The 22,325-nt window shown below is 42.8% G+C and overlaps 1 long non-coding RNA gene across 1 annotated transcript in view; it reads left to right on the top strand.

Annotated features, from left to right (window-relative positions):
* LOC132812225 (uncharacterized) overlaps positions 1 to 15,245 on the top strand; it is a 38,454-nt gene extending 23,209 nt beyond the window's left edge. The window contains exon 2 of the long non-coding RNA XR_009643530.1: positions 14,975 to 15,245. This is a non-coding gene — a long non-coding RNA (uncharacterized LOC132812225). The remainder of the gene's footprint in view (positions 1 to 14,974) is intronic.
* The last annotated feature ends 7,080 nt before the right edge of the window (positions 15,246 to 22,325 follow it).

A 22,325-nucleotide genomic window follows, 5' to 3' on the forward strand; every position in this document is an offset into this window, starting at 1 on the left:
CGTTCCCAAAATATTCAATCACGTTTGTGAGACACATTTTCCACCCACACAAAACCATGTTGCCCATCGTGAATAACTCCATATTTTTCCAAATGTGAGTCAGTCATATCAGTAAGAATCTCTAATATTTTCCTTACCACTGATGTAAGGCTCTCCGAGCTGAAATTTCTGGAATTATCCATGTTGCCCTTCTTCAACCAAGGAGCAACATTGGCTTTTTTCAAGTTCTCTGGAACCTGTGCTGTGACTGAAGAGCAAACAAAATGTGTGCACGAAGTCTCAGCAATTTACTCCCTCGATCCCCTCAATATTCTGGGACTAATCCCTTTATCTCCTGGAGACTTGTCGACCTTAATATTTTTCAAAACACACAACACAGCCTCCATTTTTAATATCAAAATGACACAGGATATCAGCATATGGGCGACACCGTGGTTAGCACTGCTGCCTCACAGCGCCAGACACCCGGGTTCAATTCCTGACTCAGGCGAGAGACTGTGTGGAGTTTGCACATTCTCCCCGTGTCTGCGTGGGTTTCCTCCGGGTGCTCCAGTTTCCTCCTACAGTCTAAAAAATGTGCAGGTAAGGTGAATTGGCCATGCTAAATTGCCCGTAGTGTTAGATAAGGGGTAAATGTAGGGGTATGGGTGAGTTGCGGGTCGGTGTGGACTTGTTGGGCCGAAGGGCCTGTTTCCACACTGTAAGTAATCTAATCTAATCCATCTCTTGATTCACCACCCACCATGTTCTCCTCCTTTGTGAATACCAATACAAAGTATTCATTAAAGACTTAACCCCCTTCCATGCATTAATTCCCTCCTTTTTCCTTGATCGGGCGCACTCTTTGTTTTCCTTAATCCTGTTTATAAAGACATTGCATCGTGCTTTATCGTCTAGCCAATTCTTTTTCTTTCCGTTTTTCCTGTCTTTTATCATGTTTTTCGAGGCTTCTGAGTGTCTTCAGTTCCCAAACTCTTAGATGTGCTTCCTTGTTCTTTTTGACTGAACTGACGATTTCTCTTGTCATTAAAATTTCCCAAATCTTGCCATCCTTACCACCCTGTCTCCATGACCAGATCTCACATCCCTGAATATAGTAACATCGAGAAGGGTCAGATGGGCTTCTCAGACAACTCTCACAGATCCATCATAATAGCCCCCATTGTTGAGGTCCTTTAAGCCTTATTTGAAACTCAGAACCATATACAGACATTCGACAGTTTATATTCCTTGCCTTTTATATTCCTTATTTTACTTTTCCTTCTCTGGTCTGAAAAGAAATTTGCTAAAGATGACTTGATATTTTTTGACAGTATCATTTCACAAACACTGGTTGCTTTCTAATTTCGTTTTGGATCTCCCTTCTCCACATTCCGCACTCCTCTTGGCATTCTGTAGTATTACGTTCCCATTGTGTGATGTAAGGTTTCCTGTTCTGTCTTTGTATTCCTAGATTACAAGGGGCCTCTGGATTTAGCTGCCTGACCCTTTTCAATTTGAGAACACATTTTCTTACAACCACTTTAATCTTCTCTCAGACTACCTGCCACTGCTCTGATTCTGATTTATCTTCTTGTTACTTGTTTCTGTTTACTTGAAGAAACAAGGTTAGACAGTGCCTTCTTAGTCTCGCTTTGTCCTTTGCAATACTTAGGTTAAAACCAAATGAATTATGATCACTATTCCCTAAATATTGTCCTTTTCTTTCCAGATGGCAATGACTCAGTGCTACCTGAGAAAATGTCAATGTACTCATACCTGCTGCTGAGTATCCGCGGTGGAGGGAGGGAGTCGTTGTGGATGGGGACCATTTATTTCGGCTGCTCAGTCTTTAATCGTGTCAAACTGAGTGCTTCTGGAGTTGCACTCATCAAACAAGTGGAGATTATTTGATCATATTCCTGATTTGAACCTTGGAGATTTTGGACAGGCTTTGGCAAGCCAGGAGAAAAGTTACTTGCTGCAGGATTCCTAACTTCTGATTTGATGTTCTCACCATAGCATTGAAATGGTCTTGGATTAACCTGAGAATGTTAGTGCCAATGGATTCATCATTGGTACTGCCTTTGAATGTTGAATGGCGCTGATGAGATGATTACGATGGTCATTGTTTGACATTTATGTGGCACAGATGTTACTTGTCACTTGTCACTTGTCAGCCCCGAAGCCTGGCTGCTGTCCAAGTCTCGCTGCATTTTGACTGATTTTTGTGATCTTAGGAGTACGGAATTGTAAATTCATGAGCCAACCTCATCACATCTGATCATATGAAGGAGTGAGGTCGCAGATAGCTGGTTTTCCAAAGTCTCTGCTGCCTTAGATCTTCTAGATGGCAGTGAGTTGAGAAGGTACTGGAGCAGTATACGCTGGTATTGCTGCGCATCAGTGGGAAATGGATGGATAGCCGTGGAAGTGATAGTTATTAAATTAGCTGAAATTTGACCTTAGATTAAATTGCAAGAATAAACATCTCAGGTTTTGGGGAGTTAGTAGATGAATTCTAAACCTCTGACCTGCTCTTAAAGGCAGTGTTATTAATATGGTTAGTTCAGGGCAACTCCTAGTCAATGATGGCACCCAGGATGCTGATAGACACTGTGTTGGGGCCTCAGTGATGGGAACTCAGTGATGGGAATGCTATTGAAAATCAAAGAATGATGGTTTGATTCGTTAGTGATATATTTGTCTCATGTTTGAGTGTCGTGAGCATTACTTGCTGCTTGTCAGACAAAATCCGGATGTTTTCCAGGTCTTGTTGCATTTCAGCATGGCCTGTTTCAGGAATGGTATAATCAGTGACCATTCCTCTGTGTGACCTTATGATGGAGAGAGGGTCATTGCAGCAGCTGGAAATAGTTTAGCCTCAGACACTCTCTTTCCTGAGGAATAGCTGCAGAACTTTCCTGGAGTTCCAGTTACTCACACTGGGAACAGGCATTATTGTTGTTGGGAATAATTCCCACCAGAAGAGTACTTGCCCCAGATTCTGATTGAGTATAGTTTTACTCGGGCTCCTATTGTCACACGCTGTTAAATGGTGACTCGATGTTAAGAGTAATTACTCTCACTGCCCCTTTGGAGTTCCACTCTTTTAAATTGAGCTTGCAGTGGGTTCAGGATCTGAGTGAGCCTGACGGGTCACTACCTGAATGACACTGAGCAGATTATTGCTGATTGATCCCATTATTGCTGACACTTTCTATCACATTTCCATGGTAGACCCATCGTACACCGATGGGTCAGTGACTTGCTGCAACGCAAGGGCCTTGCTTTTTGTTCACAGGATACAGGCGGGCAGTTTATCACATTGTTGGTAGGTGTCAGTATTATTGCTGGAATAGAACAGCTTGACTCGAGATTTGCCAATCTCTGGAAATAAATCACAGTTTACAGTGTCCCAGACATTTCTTGACATTGTGCGGAGTGAATCGAATTGTCTGAAGATTGGGGTCAGTGATGCTGGGGCCTACTGAAGGTGCCTGAAATGGATCATCTGCTCAGCCCATCTGGTGAAAGTTGTTACAAATGCAGCAGCTTTATTTTATTCCTGCTGTGCTGGGCTCCCCAATAATGGGTGATTTCATTGTTGGAGAGCAGCAGCCTCCTCCTCCAGTGGTCTCTTTCATTGTCCACTATCTTTTATAACTGCATGTGGCAGGATTGCAGGGATAGATCTGAACCATTGATAGTGGGATCACTGAGCTCTGTCCATCACTTGCTGCTTGTGCTGTCGGAATACAAGTCGTCCCGTTTTGCAGCTGAAGGCAGGAAGAGTTTCTCCAGGTTGTCCCTCTTCTCTAGGTCTGGCTGCTGCTGCTCCCAGCATGTTCTTCTGCACTCATCACTGACCCAGTTACTGTACAGTGGGAGGTATGTCGGGCCGTGACGGTTACTGTACAGTGGGAGGTATGTTGGGCCGTGATGGTTACTGTAGAGTGGGAGGTATGTCGGGCCGTGATGGTTACTGTAAAGTGGGAGGTATGTCTGGCCGTGATGGTTACTGTACAGTGGGAGGTATGTCGGGCCGTGATGGTTACTGTAGAGTGGGAGGTATGTCGGGCCGTGATGGTTACTGTAAAGTAGGAGGTATGTCTGGCCGTGATGGTTACTGTACAGTGGGAGGTATGTCGGGCCGTGATGGTTACTGTATAGTGGGAGGTATGTCGGGCCGTGATGGTTACTGTAAAGTGGGAGGTATGTCGGGGTGTGATGGATACTGTACAGTGGGAGGTATGTCGGGCCGTGATGGTTACTGTACAGTGGGAGGTATGTCGGGCCGTGATGGTTACTTTAAAGTGGGAGTTATGTCGGGCCGTGATGGTTACTGTACAGTGGGAGGTATGTCTGGCCGTGATGGTTACTGTAAAGTAGGAGGTATGTCGGGGTGTGATGGATTCTGTACAGTGGGAGGTATGTCTGGCCGTGATGGTTACTGTACAGTGGGAGGTATGTCGGGCCGTGATGGTTACTGTAAAGTGGGAGGTATGTCGGGGTGTGATGGATACTCTACAGTGGGAGGTATGTCTGGCCGTGATGGTTACTGTACAGTGGGAGGTATGTCAGGCCGTGATGGTTTCTGTACAGTGGGAGGTATGTCGGGGTGTGATGGATACTGTACAGTGGGAGGTATGTCTGGCCGTGATGGTTACTGTACAGTGGGAGGTATGTCGGGCCGTGATGGTTACTGTACAATGGGAGGTATGTCGGGCCGTGATGGTTACTGTACAGTGGGAGGTATATCGGGCCATGTCCAGTTACTGTACAGAGGGAGCTATGTCGGTCCACGAAATGGACTGTATGAGTTGTGCAGAACATGTTTCTGCTGCTTCCGATGGGCCATTGTAGTTCATGGATGCATCGTCCTTAGTTGCTTACTCCGTTTAAAGTCTGTACCTTTCAGTGCATGTCATGGTGAGGAGTGTCTGGAAAATGTGAAGTTAGCCCTTGCTCCCCATAAGGACTGTGCAGAGACCATTGTTACCGATATATGAAATGGAGGGGTGTATCTGCAGCAGGCAGATCGGTGATGATGTGGTCAATTATAGGTTTCCCTTTTATTGGTTCCCCATAACCTGCCGCAGAGCAGTCTAGCTGCCGCAGGATCCAGCATCAATGCTGAGCGATATGATTATATTAGATTCCCTGCAGTATGGGAACAGACCTTTCGTGCCAACCAGTCCACACCAACCCTCCAAAGAGCAATCAATGGCTAATTCACCTGAGCTGCACATCTTTGGACTGTGGGAGGAACCCCCCGCCGACACGGGGGTAATGTGTAAACTCCACATAGGCACTTGCCCAAGTCTTGAATCGAACGTAGATCCCTGATACTGTGAGGCAGCAGTGCTAACCACAGAGCCACCATGCGGCCCTATACTGACTATATGCCAAGGAGCTGCCCTCTTCTGCCTGGCTGTGTCAATTCAGTGGGACAGAACCTACCAGAGAGGATGGTGATGTTACCTGGGACATTGTCCGGTTGTTCACATTATCTTGCTTTCCAGACAATATCTGATTGTTATTTGATTAGTCTGTGAGAATATATAAAAGGTCAATTTATATATTGTATAGTGAAGAGTTAATGTCACTTTATTTCTTACATATTTTAATTGAACCAAACATCAGTTTTTCAGTTGGAAACAATTGAAGTGAACAATAATTGATTTACCAGAGCGCACACCTAATTATTGCACAATTCAGTGACTGAAGTAAACAGCTGATTCATGTTCAGATCAGCGAACACACCATCTTGCAGGCAGCAAAGCTGTTGACAATGACTTTGAGAAAAAGCCTGAATTCAGACACTGTGTTACTGGCCCTCACCACGACCTCCAAAACACTGGCTATCGCCAAAATCTGTCCAGTGAGCTTCCAAACTGGAGCTGAGCAGTTACTCACACAATCCCTCAAAATAGACTGGTTAGAGATACACCTGAACAACGGGGAGTGGTGTGTGGGGCAGACTGGTCAATGGACTAGCACATGGCGCTGGTCCAGATGCAGTTCAACATTTGTAAAAATGACCTGTAAATAGCCATGTCTTGCAAGTATATCTCTTCTGTGTGCCTCCTAATCTCTGTAATTCTGCACCTTGCACTCGATCCTGAATGAAGGTGTTATAAAAGTGATGGCATCTTACATTGAGTCCCGCATAAACCATATCCAGTGTATGTTAGCCCCACAATGTCAATATACAAACAGAATTGTGCAGCTCCATCGATGCACCGGATGATCCCAGCCCAACGTCCTTGTTTATGACCTGAGTTGGAAATCTCTGTGTAAATGTTTGCAGCATTGTTCTAACCATTAACAGCAAAGTCTCTTTACTGAAGGTCCGACGTCCTTTCATAATACCAACTTTTAGATTGTCCAATATGCACAAAATCCACCCATTTATTCTGTACACTGTTATAACAACAATATAATGAAAACAGTGCCCAACTCACAAAAAGGAACATTGGAATGATGAATCTCATTCCCACACCCAAGACCACATTATTATTAAGTGCAAGAACTTTGAAAATATGCAATTATTTTCCTTTGTATTAATGTTGTTAACCAATAGTCGACTCTCTTGCTCCTCAGATGCTGCCTGAACGGCTGTGCTTTTTCAGAACCACATTTTTTTACTTTGATCTTCAGCATCTCTAGTCCTCATTTTCTCCCTGGTAATATTCATTCATAATCATTTTTGTGGTAACAATGTCACTGCGCGTTTAAACATGTCAGTCAGATATGAATACATTTTGAATTGCTTATGTCTGTCTCAGAGCTCAGTAATGTTGGGTGTAAATGTCAATGTCTGTGTGATGCTCGGTATGTAGGCCATGCCTCTGAGAGACTGACAGGTTATCCTTTCAGCTGTTCACAACAAGCAAGTTATGGACTGAACCCAACCAGCCTGAGGTCACAAAACCTAAAGCATAGTGTCCAGCATTGTGCATGTTTGGACAATATTTTTCATTTTTATTTATTCATAGAATATGATTGGGTCAGTGTTTATTGTCAGTCCCTTGTTGTCCTTGAGAAGGTGGTGGGGAGGTGCTGCACTGAACCACTGCAGTCCATGTGTTGTAGTTAGACTTCCAATACCATTCGGGAGGGACCTTGAAACAGTGACACTGAAGGAACAGCAATATACTACCCAATAAGTATTGGGATGGTGGGTGCCTTGGAACAAAATGCAAACATGGTGAGGGTACCATGTATCTGCTTCCCTTGTCCCTCTTGATGGTCGGACTTCAGAGGTACGTTGTAAGGAGCCTTGGGAAATTTCTGCAGAGCAGCGTGTAGATGGCAAGAATTGCTGCTACTTAGTTTCAGTAGATGGAGGGGTAAAGCTGAACTCACCCAGGGAAATGGGGGGGGGGGGTAGTATTTCATTACACCCATATTCAACATGTGTCTTATCGATGGAGGGACAGGCTTTTGGAGTGAGTGAAGTGAGTTATTTCTGCAGGATTCCTTGCCCCTGACATATTCTTGTGGCCAATTAATTTATGTACGTCAATGTGTGGCGCTGGGAAAGCATAACAGGTCAGGCCGCATCTGAGGTAGAGGAGCGTCGATGTTTCAGCATAAGCCCTTCACAGGCGGATATGTCTTTGGAAGAAAGGTCGAAGGAGTGAGGGTTTTTTTTTAATTGAAGCGAAGAAAGATGAGCGGTGACTTGATAGAGGTGTACATGATGTTGAGAGACTTAGACAAAGTGGATAGCCAGAGCCTTTTCCCATGGCAGAAATGGCTATCACCAAGGGGCTTGACTTTAAGTTGACTGGAGGAAGGTTTAGAAGAGATGTCAGAGGTAGGTTCTTTATTCAGAGAATATTCAGGAACGCACCGCCAGCAGTGGTTGTAGAGTCAGATACATTAGGGATAGTTAAGAAGACTCTTGGAATGGCACATGGAAGTTATTACATTGAAGGTTATGGAGGATAGTCTGATCTTAGAGTAGGATAAAAAGGCCAGCAGAACATGGAGGGATGAAGGTCTCTAATATGCTGTACTGTTTTATGTGCCAACTTTCACTCAGTTTGTGGATTCTCATCAATTGGTGAATGTTTGAGGGAGTGAGGTGTACCGGGAGTGAGGTGTGTGAAGTCAGAAAGCTGTGGAGGGGCGTTAAGACCAAGACTTCCAGTTATGGTGTGCATTGTTATATTCACCTGAGTGTCAGCACAATATGTGTGGTTACCTCGACCAGAAAATATCCACCAAGTTCAGTTGTTAAAGTGATTCTTGGCTTGCTATTTGCTCCTGGTTTCTTCAGAGACATTCTGCTGGGTGGCCTATGAATTAGTATCTGACCATCCACAGACATGTACAATTTTATTTTATACTGGTAAACATGAAGGTTAATTTATTGGATATAGTTTCAGAGGGTTCACTGTGACACAGAAGATGCTGCAGAAGATTGTCAATTGTGAACGTTTTCACCCAGTATCTGATCCAGAGGGCAGATGTTATGGAGTCTGGGGGACAAGCCAGATGAATCACCATAAGTAATCTGTGTGGTGTGATTCTGACACTCCATGTCCATACATCAGGTCCCTGGGCCAGGCTGTTAATGAGGACGAATTTGTAACATCTGGTTCCTGGTCAGTCACTGGTATCTAATTTGGAAAGCATTTGCACCTGCACTGAGAGTAGTGATAACCTGTTGGCTAGTTTCCTCCTGTCCAAATTGCATTCCCAATGGATCTCTGTGAGGGAATGTTTGAATGACTTCCCTGACCCAGTTTGGAAACTTTCTGGTCAGCTTCAGGAGCAGGCCAGTGTCTCACTTAGTGCCACAGGCAGCTGTAAGGTCCAGTAGCACTGTACCCGAATTCAGGCCTTTTGAAATCCTTTTGCCATGTTTGTGAATTGGGAAATAATCAGATATGAGCTAAAATTATTCAACTGAACAATAACTGCACCATCTCTGAAAACAATTACATTGTTTCTACATTGATAGAATTAAATTTTAAAAGCAAACAACGTTTATGATTCAAGATTAAAAAATGCATATGTTGCTTAGTATCGAAAAAGAACATGTTGTCTGACTATTTTGCTGATTGCAATTACACATTGAATCTCAGTATTCAAATACATACATTGTTGCTCTTTCATTTGCAAACTGATTGCATATGTGAAAATGATTGAATAATCAAATCTTCTTATTATTCTTACACATTTAAATATAATCAATTGATTTAATCTCACTGAAATGTGTGAGCTTCAGCTATTTGCCAACAATTCTCTTAGTTTTAAAATAACAATGGAAAAGGATAGACCAGAACTTAAAGTTGAAGCTCTAAATTGGAGAAAGGCCCATTTTGACGTTATTAGGCAAGAACATTCAAAGCTGATGGTGGCAGATGTACGCGGGGAAAGGGATGGCTGGAAAATGGAAACCGTACAGAAATGAGATAACGAGAGTCCAGAGACAGTATATTCTTGTTAGGGTGAAAGGAAAGGCTGGTAGTTATATAGAGTGCTGAATGACAAAGAAATTGAGGGTCTAGTTAAGAAAACGAAGGAAGCATATGTCAGGTACAGGTAGGATAGATCGTTTGAATCCTTAGAAGAGTATAAAGGAAGTTGGAGTATACTAAAAAGGGAAATTAGGAAGTCAAAAAGGCGACATGAGATATCTTTGGCAAATAGATCTACGGTGAAGCAAAAGGATTTTACAAATATATTAAGGACAAAAGGTTAAATAGAGAGAGAATAGAGCCCTCAAAGATCAGTAATGTGCCTTTGTGTGGAGCCGCAGGAGATGGGGGTGATACTAAACGAATATTTTGTATCAGTGTTTACTCAGGAGAAAGACGTGGGAGATGTCGAAATACAGAGAAATAGATGGTGACATCTTGAAAAATGTCCTTATTACAGAGGGAGAAGTGCAGATGTCTTGAAATGCATAAAAGTGGATAAATCCCCAGGACCTGATCGATCAGATTTACCCGACAACTCTGTGGGAAGCTAGGGAAGTGACTGGTGAGCCTCTTACTGAGATACTTGTAACATTGACAGTCACAGGCGCTATGCCAGAAGACTGGAGGTTGGCGAAAGTGGTGCCACTGTTTAAGAAAGGTGGTAAGAACCAGCCAAGTAACTATAGACCAGTGAGCCTGACATCAGTGGTGGGCAAGTTGTTGGAGGGAATCCTGAGGGACAGAATGTACATGTATTTGGAAAGGCAAGGACTGATCAGTGAGAGTCAAAATGGCTTTGTGCAGGTGAAATCATGTCTCACAAACCTGACTGAGTTTTTTGCAGAAGTAACAAAGTTGATTGATGAGGGCAGAGCAGTGGATGTGATCTATATGGACTTCAGTAAGGCATTCAATAAGGTTCCCCATGGGAGACTGGTTAGCAAGGTTAGATCTCATGGAGTACAGGGAGAACTAGTCATTTGGATACAGAACTGGCTAAAAGTAGCAGACAGAGGGTGGTGGTGGAGAGTTGTTTTTTAGATTGGTGGCATGTGACCAGTGGACTGTCACAAGGATCGATGGTGGGTCCACTACTTTTAGTCATTCATATAAATGATTTGCATGTGATTATAAGAGGTATTGTCAGTAAATGTGCTGATGACACCCAAATTGAAGGTGTAGTGGACAGCGAAGAAGGTTACTTCAGATTACAACGGGATTTTGATCAGGTGGGCCAATGGGCTGAGGAGTGTTAGATAGAGTTTAATTTAGTTAAACGCGAGATGCCTCATTTTGGGAAAGCAAATCTTAGCAGGAGCTATGTTCTTAATTGTGAGGTCCAAGGGAGAGTTGCTGAACAAAGAGAACTTGGAGTGCAGGTTCCTTGTTCCTTGAAAGTCGAGTCACAAATAGATAAGACAGTGAAGAAGGCATTTGGTATGGTTTCCTTAATTGATAATAGCATTGAGTACAGTGGTTCGAAGGTCGTGTTGCGGCTGTACAGGAAGTTGGTTAGGCCACTTTTGGAATATTGTGTGCAATTCTGGTCTCCTTCCTATCGGTAGGATGTTGTGAAACTTGAAAGGGTTCTGATAAGATTTACAAGGATGTTGCCAAGGTTGGAGTGTTTGAGCTATAGGTGGAGGGTGAATAGGTTAGGGATATTTTCCCTGGAATGTCGGCTGCTGAGGGAGTGACCGAACAGAGGTTTATAAAATCATGAGGGGAATAAATGAGGAAATAGATAAGATATTTTCCCTGGTGTGGGGGAGTCCAGAACGAGAGGGCATAGGTTTAGGTTGGGATGGAAAAATATAAAAGTGACATAAGGGGCAACTTTTTCACACACAGGTTGGTACGATTATGGAGTGAACTGCAAGAGGAAGTGGTGAAGGTTGGTAGAATTGCAACATTTAGATGGCGTCTGGATGGGTATATGAATAGAAAGTGTTTAGAGGGATATGGGCCGAGTGCTGGCAGGTGGGACTAGATTGAGTTGGGATATCTGGTCGGCATGGACAAGTTGGATGGAAGGGTCTGTTTTCATGCGGTACATCCCTATGACTCTGTGACTCCAATTTAGCAATGACAATAATTTGACATGCACTGTCAAATAAAAAAAATGTTTTATATTATAAAATTGTAGCATACAATTATTTGAAAACTTGTAATTTTTAGAATGAATGATAAAGAACAAAGAACATTCCAACACAGGAACAGACCCTTCGGACCTCCAAGCCTGCGCTGATCCAGATCCCCTATTTTCCATACCTGCCACCTATTTTCTAAGGGCCTGTATCCCTCTGCTCCCTGCCTATTCATGAATCTGGCAGATCCTATCGTTCCTGCCCCTACCACCTCCACTGGCAACGTATTCCAGGCTGCCACCACCCTATGTGTAAAGAACTTCCCACATATATCCCTCAGACCCTAAATGTTTCCCCTCTCACTTTGGAACTCAATCACTAGGGGTCATGAGTTCACAATCTGGCAGGAAAGCTTGGCATCCACCCTGTCTCTATCTCTCTTGACTTTGTAGACCTAATTTAGGTCCCCCTCAACCTTTGTCTTTATAATTAAAATAATCCTAATCTACCCAACCTCTTTCCATAACCAGCACCCTCCATCCTAGGCAATCTCCTGGTGAACCTACTCTGCACTCTGTTCAAAGCATGCACATCCTTTTGTTAATGCGGTGATCAGAACTATATACAGTATTCCAAATGCGGCCAAACCAATGTCGTATATAACTGTAACATGACCTGCCAACGCTTGTACTCAACACCTGATCCAATGAAGGAAAGCTGGCCATATGCTGCCTTTAAAACTTTACTCACGTGTGTTGGCATCTTCAGGAAACAATGGACCCGAACACCCAGATCTTGCTGTAAGCCAATTTTCCCCAGGACTTTTCTGTTTACTGTATAGTTCACGCTTGAACTGGATCTTTCAAAATGCATGACCTCGCAGTTGCACAGATTGAACTCCGTCTGCCATTTCTGTGCCCATCTCCCCAATCTATCTATATTCTGCTGTATTCTTTGAGAGACCCCTACAATATCTGCTACTCCCAACAAACTTGGTGTCATCTGCAACCTTGCTAATCAGGCGACCGATACTTTCTTCCAAATCATTGATATATATCACAAGCAACAGTGGTACCAGCACAGATTGCTGTTGCACAACACTGGTCATAGGTCCCCATTTTGAGAAATCCCCTTAAGCTACTACTTTCCGTCTCATGTTGCCCAGCCATTTCTCTATCCATCTAGATAGAACACCCTGAAACCCATGCTACTTCACCTACTTCATCAGCCTACTGTGCAGACCCTAACAAACCACCCTACTCAAGTCCCTCAGTATCTTCTCCAGCAGCTTCCCTACCACTGATGTCAAGCTCGCTGATCTATGTTCAAGGATCCTGCAAAGATATATGTTAAAAATCCCACTTATTTCCTCTCTCAATTCCCTGAGTAACATGTGGTAGACCCCACCCAGACCTAGGGGCTTGTCTACATTAATACCTTTTAGAATATCCAAAACCTCCTCCGTCTTTATGTCGACTTGACCCAGAGTACTCAAAGATCTATCCTTAACCTGAAAATCCATCATGTCCCTCTCCTTGGTGAATATAGATGCAAAGAACTCGTTAAGAATCTCACCCATTTTCTCTGACTCTATGCATAACTTTCTTCCTTTTTCTTTGTGTGGGCCAATCATTCATATTGTTACCCTCTTGCTCCTTATAGGTGAAAACAAAGTTTATGGTATTTCCCTCAACCCTGTTTGCTAAAGATATCTCATGACCACTTTTAGCCCTCTTAAATCGTCGATATTTACTGTGAAATGTGGTTAGTGAAAAGAAAATAAACCCTTGTTCGTGTGAGTGGGAACTCAGACCTTTTCAAAGTGTTTTGTGCCAAAACAATATTTGAAATCCGTCTCAGTGCAAATAAAAGCAAGAGAAGAAACCTCTTGGGAAGAGGAATTTTCAGCCACTGTCCCGCAAAAGTACTTCTGAGGGAGAAAAGAGTGAGGGTTTGTAACAAGGGCACAACAGTAACTATGGGTGGTTTGAACACGCAAATTGACTCAGTTAATTATTTCGACAAAGATATCTTCGAATAAAGATTCATGGACAGTATGAGAGACTATTTCTGCGAGCAGGATGTCATGGAACCAACCAGAGAATAGGCTAATTTTGATTTGATATTATGTAACAGGGAAGGATTGGTGGATGAGCTTTGCCTTGGAAAGAGTAACCACAACATGCTGGAGTTTCACATTCAGATTGAAAGAGTGAAGACTGAGTCATACATGAGAGTGTTAGGGTTAGGCAATGATAATTATACTGGCCTAAAGAAGTATTTGACCTGTGTGGACTGGGGGGAGAAAAGAACAGTCAAAGACGGGACAGCTGAACAAATTTGGCAAATAATTAAGGAGATACTAAAGACCGAAGAGGAATTGCATAACGGGGAAAAGTCATTCATATCTTGATAAGGAAGTAAAAGATAACATGAAAGCAAATCATGGGGCATATCATACTGCACAAGTTAGTCACACTGTGGAGGATTGGGCAAGCCAGTGGCCTCGTGGTGTTATAACTGTATTCTTATATGATAAAGCCAGATAATTTTCTGGTGTTCTGGGTTCAAACCCTGCCACAGCAAATGGCGGAGTGTGACTTCAAATCTGGAATTAAGGGACGGATGGTGGTTATGAATCGATTGCCAAGAAAAACTCACCTGGTTCACTAATGTCCTTTAGGGAAGGAAACTGCCATTCGACCATAGATTCGCCACTCTCAGACAGAAGGCATTTCTCCTTATCTCCGTTATAAAAGATCTTCTCTTGACTCTCAGGCTATGTCCTTGGGTCCTTTCTCTCCTAACAGTTGAAGCACCTTCCCAACATCCACTCTGACCAGGCAACCAGTATTCTGTATGCTTCAATTAGATCCCCCTTCATCCTTATAAACTCCAGCGAGTATAGACCTAGAGACCTCATATGTTAAGCTTTTCATTCCTAGGACCATTTTTGTGAATCTCCTCTGAACACTCCAGGGACGGTACAACCTTCCTTAGTTATGGGTACAAAATGGTACACCAATGCGGTCTGACCAGAGTCTTATCGAGCCTCAGAAATCCAACCCTGCTTTAATATTCAAGTCCTCTCAAAATAAATGCCATCACTGTATTTGCCTTTCTGACCGGGCGGACCACCTGAAAGAATAATCTTACGATGGGCAATAATAGATTAACCATGGAGTTACAAAAATGAACAATGATTAATGCATACTGGGAAATGGATCCCACCTTTGACTAAAGTCTCTATGGTAATCCACATGCTGCAGAATCTAGACAGGCTGCAGTTACACACAGATGGTTTGCAAACAAGCCTGACAGCTCCAGACCCTGTAATACTCACCTGAAGTTGGACCTGAATGTGACAAGGGAATATTGCCCTTGAGCCAAACAATGGTTGAGTCTGATTGATCAGGGTAAATGAACCTGATCATTCCATTGACAGATCCTCGTTACCTTCCCAAAAAGGTGTGCAGACTTCGAAGGATAAAATCACCACAAAACACCACACAGTGCAGTAACTCGAGAATAACCACGGAAAGAGAACACACCTCCAAGACCATCAGAAGTACAAGAAGACATCACCAAGTCGAGCCCGGTCAACTTCTAGTGGGGTGGTTTGCGATCATCCAAAGTTACGTTCAAGCATAAGATCATTTGTAGCGTTTATCATTGTATTACAATACATTTTACTGTTATAATATTAAATGTGTTCAATAAACAAATATTGTTTGAAAGAGTTAACTCAGTTCTTTTGTTGAACATAAGATTTCAAACACACTGTGCGCCAGATACAACACCTTCCTAATTGCTGACTCAACCTGCAAGTTTATTTAAAGACAATCCTGGTCTGGAACTCGCAACTCTCTTTGCACTTCAGACTTCTGATTTTTCTCTCCACTTATGAAGTAGTCCATGCCTGTCTTGTTCCTACTAATGTGCATCACCTCGCACTTTCCCAAGTTGTACTCCATCTGCCACTTCTTTGCCAACTCTCTTAATAGTTATTCAGTTTCTCATCTATTATTTGTTCCACACAACTCTCTCTCCAGCGTCATTTTCCAGTGCCCAAATACCCACTTCTGCTTCTCTTTTGCCCTTTATATATCGAAAGAAACTCTTACAGTTGACCTTTATATCGTTGGATAGCTTGACCTCATATTTAAACTTGTCCGTCCTTATTTCTTATTTTGTTGCCATCTGTTCTTCTTTGAAAGGTTCCAAATCTTCTGGTTTCCCGCTGCCTTTTGTATGTTATCTGCTTTCAATTTTTCTTTTACCCTAGCCATGACCGTCCCAGTCATCCATGGTTGCCTCATCCTTGCTGTACAATGCATCTTTTACCTCGGGATAAATCTCTGCTGTGACTCCTAAATTGCTCCAAGAAACTCCTGCCATTATTGTTCCCCTGTCTTTCCTGCTTGGCTCCTCTCCCAGTCAATTCTACCCGGCTCCTCCCTTGTGTCTTTGAAGGTGTCTTTATTCAGCTGGAATATTAAGTCCGATTCTACTTTCTCCCTCTCAAATTGAAGAGTATGTTCAATCATATTATGATTACTGCCTCCGAAGGTTCCTTCACCTTAAGCTTCCTTATCAAGTCTACTTTACTGCACAGCTCTAACTCTAGTATTGCCCGTTCCCTCATTGCCTTCACCATAAGCTGCTCCAAAAAGCCATCTCGTAGACATTCAACAAATTCCTTTCCTTGCAAACCATTACAACTGATTTTCCCAGTCCATCTGCCTATTGAAATCCCTGAAGTCACTGTAACTTTGCCTTTCCTACATATTGTTTCTATCTCCTCGTCTATCATGTGCCCCAGCTTCTGATTACGATTTGTAGACCTGTATATAACTCCAACTACGGTTTTTCAACTTTACGGTTCCTCAATTCTACCCACACACATTCCCCACCATCTGACTCTATTTTAAGTAATGGAACTGAGTGATGCGAATGCAAAACACTTTAGCATTGTCTCAAATTTATAGTTTAGACATGGTGTAATAATATTTCATTGTCAATTACATTGCAATATGGCCACAGTGAATTTCTTTGGCCAAATATTCTGTCTGTATTACGGAAGAATCCAAACATGAAACTGTTCGAGAAGGAAGATATGAAGATATGAGTCTATAGGAGATTAAGGTGAGTCAAGTGAACAGTCAAATACTGGTGTATGGAACATAGTAGGAAAAATCCATCAGTGCTAAAAGATATTGGTGAGTTGAATGGAAGCGTAGTGTATTATTTCAGTGGAGAGATTGGCTTTAGGCATGGAGGAAACAGGCACCTGGATTACAAAATAAAAACTTTACGAGCACATCAAATTTTTAGGGAGCTGAAGCAAATGTTGAAACGTTCTGAAACAGAATACATTTAAAAGTATGGTCGATTTTCTACAGATTTGCAATGTAGCGGTGTAAACACATCGAGAGAGCGATGGCCTCAGTGATATGAAATATATGAAATGCTGTCCAGAGAAGATACACGCAGTTGACTCTTGTGAGGAGCATTTATTGCAAGAGGAAATCTTGAAATGACTGGCTCTGGATCAGCTTGGCTTTAGGTGAACAACATGTGATCTTGTTTAACCTCAGAATATTCCAAGTAGTCTTTTCAAGTTGAATTCTAAAACAATATTTCAGCTTCTGTGAGAGATTACCATGAGTGGACGGCCTATAAAACTGGAAAATGACTCTATTAAGAAGATGGCGATTTGGTGTCATCCTCTCAGAGTGTTGTGTCTTTGTACAATTATCTTCCCAGATAGCATTGGGGAATAAGACATTAAATATTCTTAAAACAGAGGCAGGCAGATTTTTGACTAAGAGTGATGCACCAACATTGTCAGGGCAAAGGAGGAATGTGTGATTGAGGCACAATCAGATCATCCACGATCTTATCACATGATGGAGCTGTTTTGATTCCTTACCCTTGATGCTAGCTTCTACATTTCTTTTGTCTTTAGATACCAAAAAAAAATGACAGGGTTCTCATGAGCATGACGACTTTTCCTTTCAGATTATTGTACACAGCTTTCCATATGTGACTTTTAAACAGCACTGGAAAAGCACTCAGGAAAGGTTCATGATGTTGTCAAGAGGTCAGGAGCATAGGACAAAGGGAGAGTCTCGCTTGAAACTGCTTTAGAAATCAGATTGGGTCGAATGGTTAACTTTAATACTTCAGATTCCTATCAGTTGTTCTGGTGAGGTGCGTTTCATTAACAAGGCCAGCATTCTGTTCCATGTGTCCAGCAGTCCTGTTACATGAATGCTACCAACACTTCAACAGAACAAACCTGAATGTTGTCCAGGTCTTGCTGCACATGGAGACAGACTGGTTCAGGAGCTGAAGGCGTCTTGTTTTCTGAATATTGCATGATTTTCTGTAACCATCCCACACCCCACCCCCAACACACACACACACACACACACACACACACACACACACACACACACACACACACACACACACACACACACACACACACACACACACACACACACACACACACACTTTGTAATCTAATGCTGTGGACAAGCCATTTGTGAAACAGCTGAAGCTATTTGTGCTGAGGAAGCGTCCTTGAGGATCTTTTGCAGACATGACCAGGACTGCATGGATTTATGTACACAAAGCACAATCATTGTGCTTTATGCTTTAAATCACTCTAACCAGGGGCGTTTACAACTCATTGCCATTAAGTGCAATCCTGCTCAGGCTCCTTGAGACCGACCTCAGTTAAACGCTGCCTTGATGTCAGGGCCAGACACTCTTCCCTGGTCCCTTGTGTTCACATTTTTTGCTCATATCAACAGGTCGCGGTGTGAGGGCAGGGAGTGCTTTATAACCAGTCAGATAGTTGATGGCTGTGAAGAATTGGACATGAAAGAGGATATTAGACCTTATGATATTATTGTGGGGCAAGACAGGTTTGCGGGTGTGGGGTGGTGGGGGTTGTCGGTGTGTGTGGATGGTGTGGATGAATGACATACTCCTGTTTGTGATGTTCTCACGTTCTGCTATTTGAAAGTAGAGGCTATTATTTTCCTTGAAACTCTGTTATTGAATATTGCCTGATTTTCTGGACCATCTATGGGTGAGGAATGGGCTGTACTCACAGTGAAACTGGGTCTACAATTTGACCAATAAATGAAGCACAAATTGCAGAAAGGGGAAGCTTGGATCGTGGGCTTGGAAGGTGGGCTTGGATCGGCGGACATCGAGGGCCAAAGAGCCTATTCTGCACTGTATTTTTCTATGTTCTACGTTTGAAAAATGACCCCAAGCTCCCTCTGTCACTCCATACTGCCAAGAATTCTGCCTTTAGCCCTGTATTCTTTAAGCAAATGCAATCTTCCAAATAAATTGCTTCACACTTTTTAAGGCTTTTTAAGGTTCTATGTTCTCAGTGCGGTGTGATGAGGAGCCTCTTTCACACCCCAACCTGGGTTTTCTAATTACACTTTCCAAACTAGCCCAAACTGTGTTTGACAGTTTTGAGGGGCTGAATGGTCTCCTCTGTGTCTGTGCACCAGGTGATAGGAGTAAGCAGCCTCTAAATGCTCCTGCCTAGCAGGTTTGATGGGCTGAATGGAACACAGAATCATGGAACTGAGGAGCAGGAGTGGGTCATTAGAAACTTTGAGCATTCTCTACCAGGGAATAAGATTGTGGCTGATCAGGTTGTGGTCTCAGCTCCACTTTCCTCTCTGTGTGCCATTATCGATGACGCACTTCTCTGTCCAATATTTACCTAACTCAACATTCAATAAATGTAAACAAATAGACATCTCAAACATTTGGGGAAGAGAACTTCCACTTGAAATGCCTGTTTAGAATTTATGCACATCCCTCGTATAGTCAGATAGCATGCAAATGTCTAAGTGCTGACCAGACTTCCCATTATGATCGAGTCTGATTTGACAGCATTTTGCTCATATTCCTCTAAACCTCCTTATTCAGATACCCATCAAGATGCCAGACTCCACCACTCCCTCGGCAGATAATTCCATATGAACACCTCCCTCTGTATGAAAACATTGTGTCTAAGTTCGATCTAAAATATTTCCTGTCGTACCTTAAAACAGGCTTCCACTCTGAAAAGCAATCCTCTACCAACCTCTGTCTTCTCCCTTCAATCTAATTTTGTATTCAATTGGCTTGGGTGCGCTGGTTCCCATGTGACCTAACCTTACTAACTTGCCTAATATGCAGAATCTTGTTGAACAATTTGTCCTAGTCTGTATGGAAACCACCTATAACACTGGCTTCATTAATCTGCTCTGTCACCTCTTTAACGAACTCAGTCAAATTAGTGCGAGACGATTTTTCATGCAAAAAGCCATGGTGACTATCACCAATCAATCCTTGCCTTTGAAAATGCATGCAGTTGGCTATCCCTCAGAATCCCCTCCAACAACTCACCAACCACTGATGTCAGGCTCACTGCTCCAGAGTTCCTTGGGTTGTTGTGTAACGGTTTTCTTTTCTACAGCCACTCCTCCATTGGTCACAGCAAATTATCGGTGCAACCAGGCTAAGGATATGGTCAATGATCTAGGTCTCATACTGGGTCAGGTTCAGCCTCGGAAGAGGTCAGGTTGATTTCCTTCATTTGTTAAAATAACAAATTCATGATAAAGCAAAGTTCCGCAAACTATGATGGAAAGGTGAATGTCAAACAGAATAGAAATTACAAAAATGTACATTAATATTTCCATTTCTAAAAATACTGAGGAGCACAAACATACACAGACACACACACATATACATACACACACACACACAGACACAGCCATACTGAAATACATGCATAGACATGCACACACAGACACACTCAAACACGCACATAGACATGTACACACAGACACACTCAAACACACAAAAACACAGACACATAAGCACGGATACATACACACAGAACATGCACATACAATATACGCACAAACACAGACAAATGCATGTACCATACACTGTAAAACATTAGAACAGAAAAAAGGCAATTTAGCCCATCCAGTCTACTGAGCGATTGATTATGGCTGTCATGTTTTTCAAGCCCATTCTTCTGCCTTTTCACAACAAGCTTTGATCCCATCTTTAAGCATAACTTATCTCGTTATATCCTAAAGTCGCTAATGTGTCTATGTGTGTGTATATATGCCCGTGTGTGTCTCTCTTTGTGTGTCCGTATGTGTCTGTGGGCATGTGTTGTCTCTGCGTGTGTCTGTGCGTGTGCATGTGGCTGTGTGACTTTGTGTGTGTGTGCATCTTTGTATGTGTGTCTGTGCGCGTATGTGTGTCTCTGTGCATGTGTCTGAGTGTGTGTCTGTCTACCTGTGTGTGTCTCTATGTGTGTGTCTGTGTATGTGTGCGCGTGTGGGTAATGTACGTGTGTGTGTGTTTGCCTAATAGCAGGAGACAGCATTATTGAGGATGGTTGTTTCTCAGACTGGAGGCCTGCTGCCATGGACTAGGTCAGCTCAGTCAAAACATTCTTAAGTCGGCAGCGGAGACCATAACTTTGCAATTTGTTTCAGTAAGTGCACAGTAAAAATTACCCAGAGTAACCTAGCTATGTTGACTATCAGGTTTTGAAAATAGACAAAAAACTAATTTACAAAATTACACAATGAAACACAAAAAACAGAATAAAGAACCCCTACAGAACTAAACTTAATTAGGTGTTCTGAATGTACACAACAGTCCCAATAAGCAACACCTCCCCCCCCCCATCTTAAAAACTGTAAAAAATGGAACATATGCTTACTGGTTGAAGTTAGAAGGGCAGAAGGAGGGAGAGAGAGAGCCTGACCACACAGCTGAACTCCAAACTGGTACTGAACAGCTCACCGAGAGAGCTGACCACTCCCCTTTCATTATACCTTTAATCACAAAACCGTTTAATCCCTGGACCAAACCAGTCAGCTTGGAGGTGGGAGCTACTTACGACCCCTCTTAAAAAAAATCAAGGTCACAGTATCTTTGAGAAAAGGGACCAGCTTTGTGACACTGCACAGTGGTGTTCCACAGGGACTTGTGCTCAATCCATTTTTGTTTGTCATTTATACAAATGATTCAGATGAGAATTATGGAAGGCGTGGTTAGAAAGATCGTGGATGAAACCAAGATTGGCTATATAGTGGACAGTGAAGATGACACAGGGACCTTGATGAAATGGCTTAACGAATCTTAGAGTTGTACAGCGCAGAAGCAAACACTTTTGACCAACCCGTCCATGCAACCTGATTTCCTAAACTAATCGTGCCCTATTTGGATCGGAGCAATGGCTCAGTGCTTAGCACTGCTGCCTCATTCTACAAGGTGACTGACTGTGTGGAGTCTGCACATTCTCCCAGTGTCTGCGTTGGTTTCCTCCCACAGTCAAAAGATATGCAGATTGGGTGAATTGGCTACGCTAAGTTGCACATAGTGATAGTAACATTAGTCAGGGGTAAATGTGGGTAGATGGTTCTGGGTAGGTAACTCTTCAGAGGGTTGGTGTGGACTTGTTGGGCAAAAGGGCCTGTTTCTACACTGTAGGGAATCAGATCTATTTACAAGCAATTTGCCCATATCCTTCTAAATCCTTCCTATTAATATACCCATCTGGGTGCTGTTTAAATGTTGTAATTATACCAACCTCCACCACTTCCTCCGGCAGTACATCATACACACACTCCAATTTCTGAGTGAAAAAGTTGCCCTTGAGCTCCCTTTAAAATCTTTCCCCTCTCACATTAAATCTATGCCTTCTAATTTTGGACTTCCAAACGTGGGGAAAAGATTTTGATTACTCACCCTATCCATGCCCTAC

This window comes from Hemiscyllium ocellatum, unplaced genomic scaffold (genome assembly GCF_020745735.1).
Source record: "Hemiscyllium ocellatum isolate sHemOce1 unplaced genomic scaffold, sHemOce1.pat.X.cur. scaffold_262_pat_ctg1, whole genome shotgun sequence".
Classification (NCBI taxonomy): domain Eukaryota; kingdom Metazoa; phylum Chordata; class Chondrichthyes; order Orectolobiformes; family Hemiscylliidae; genus Hemiscyllium; species Hemiscyllium ocellatum.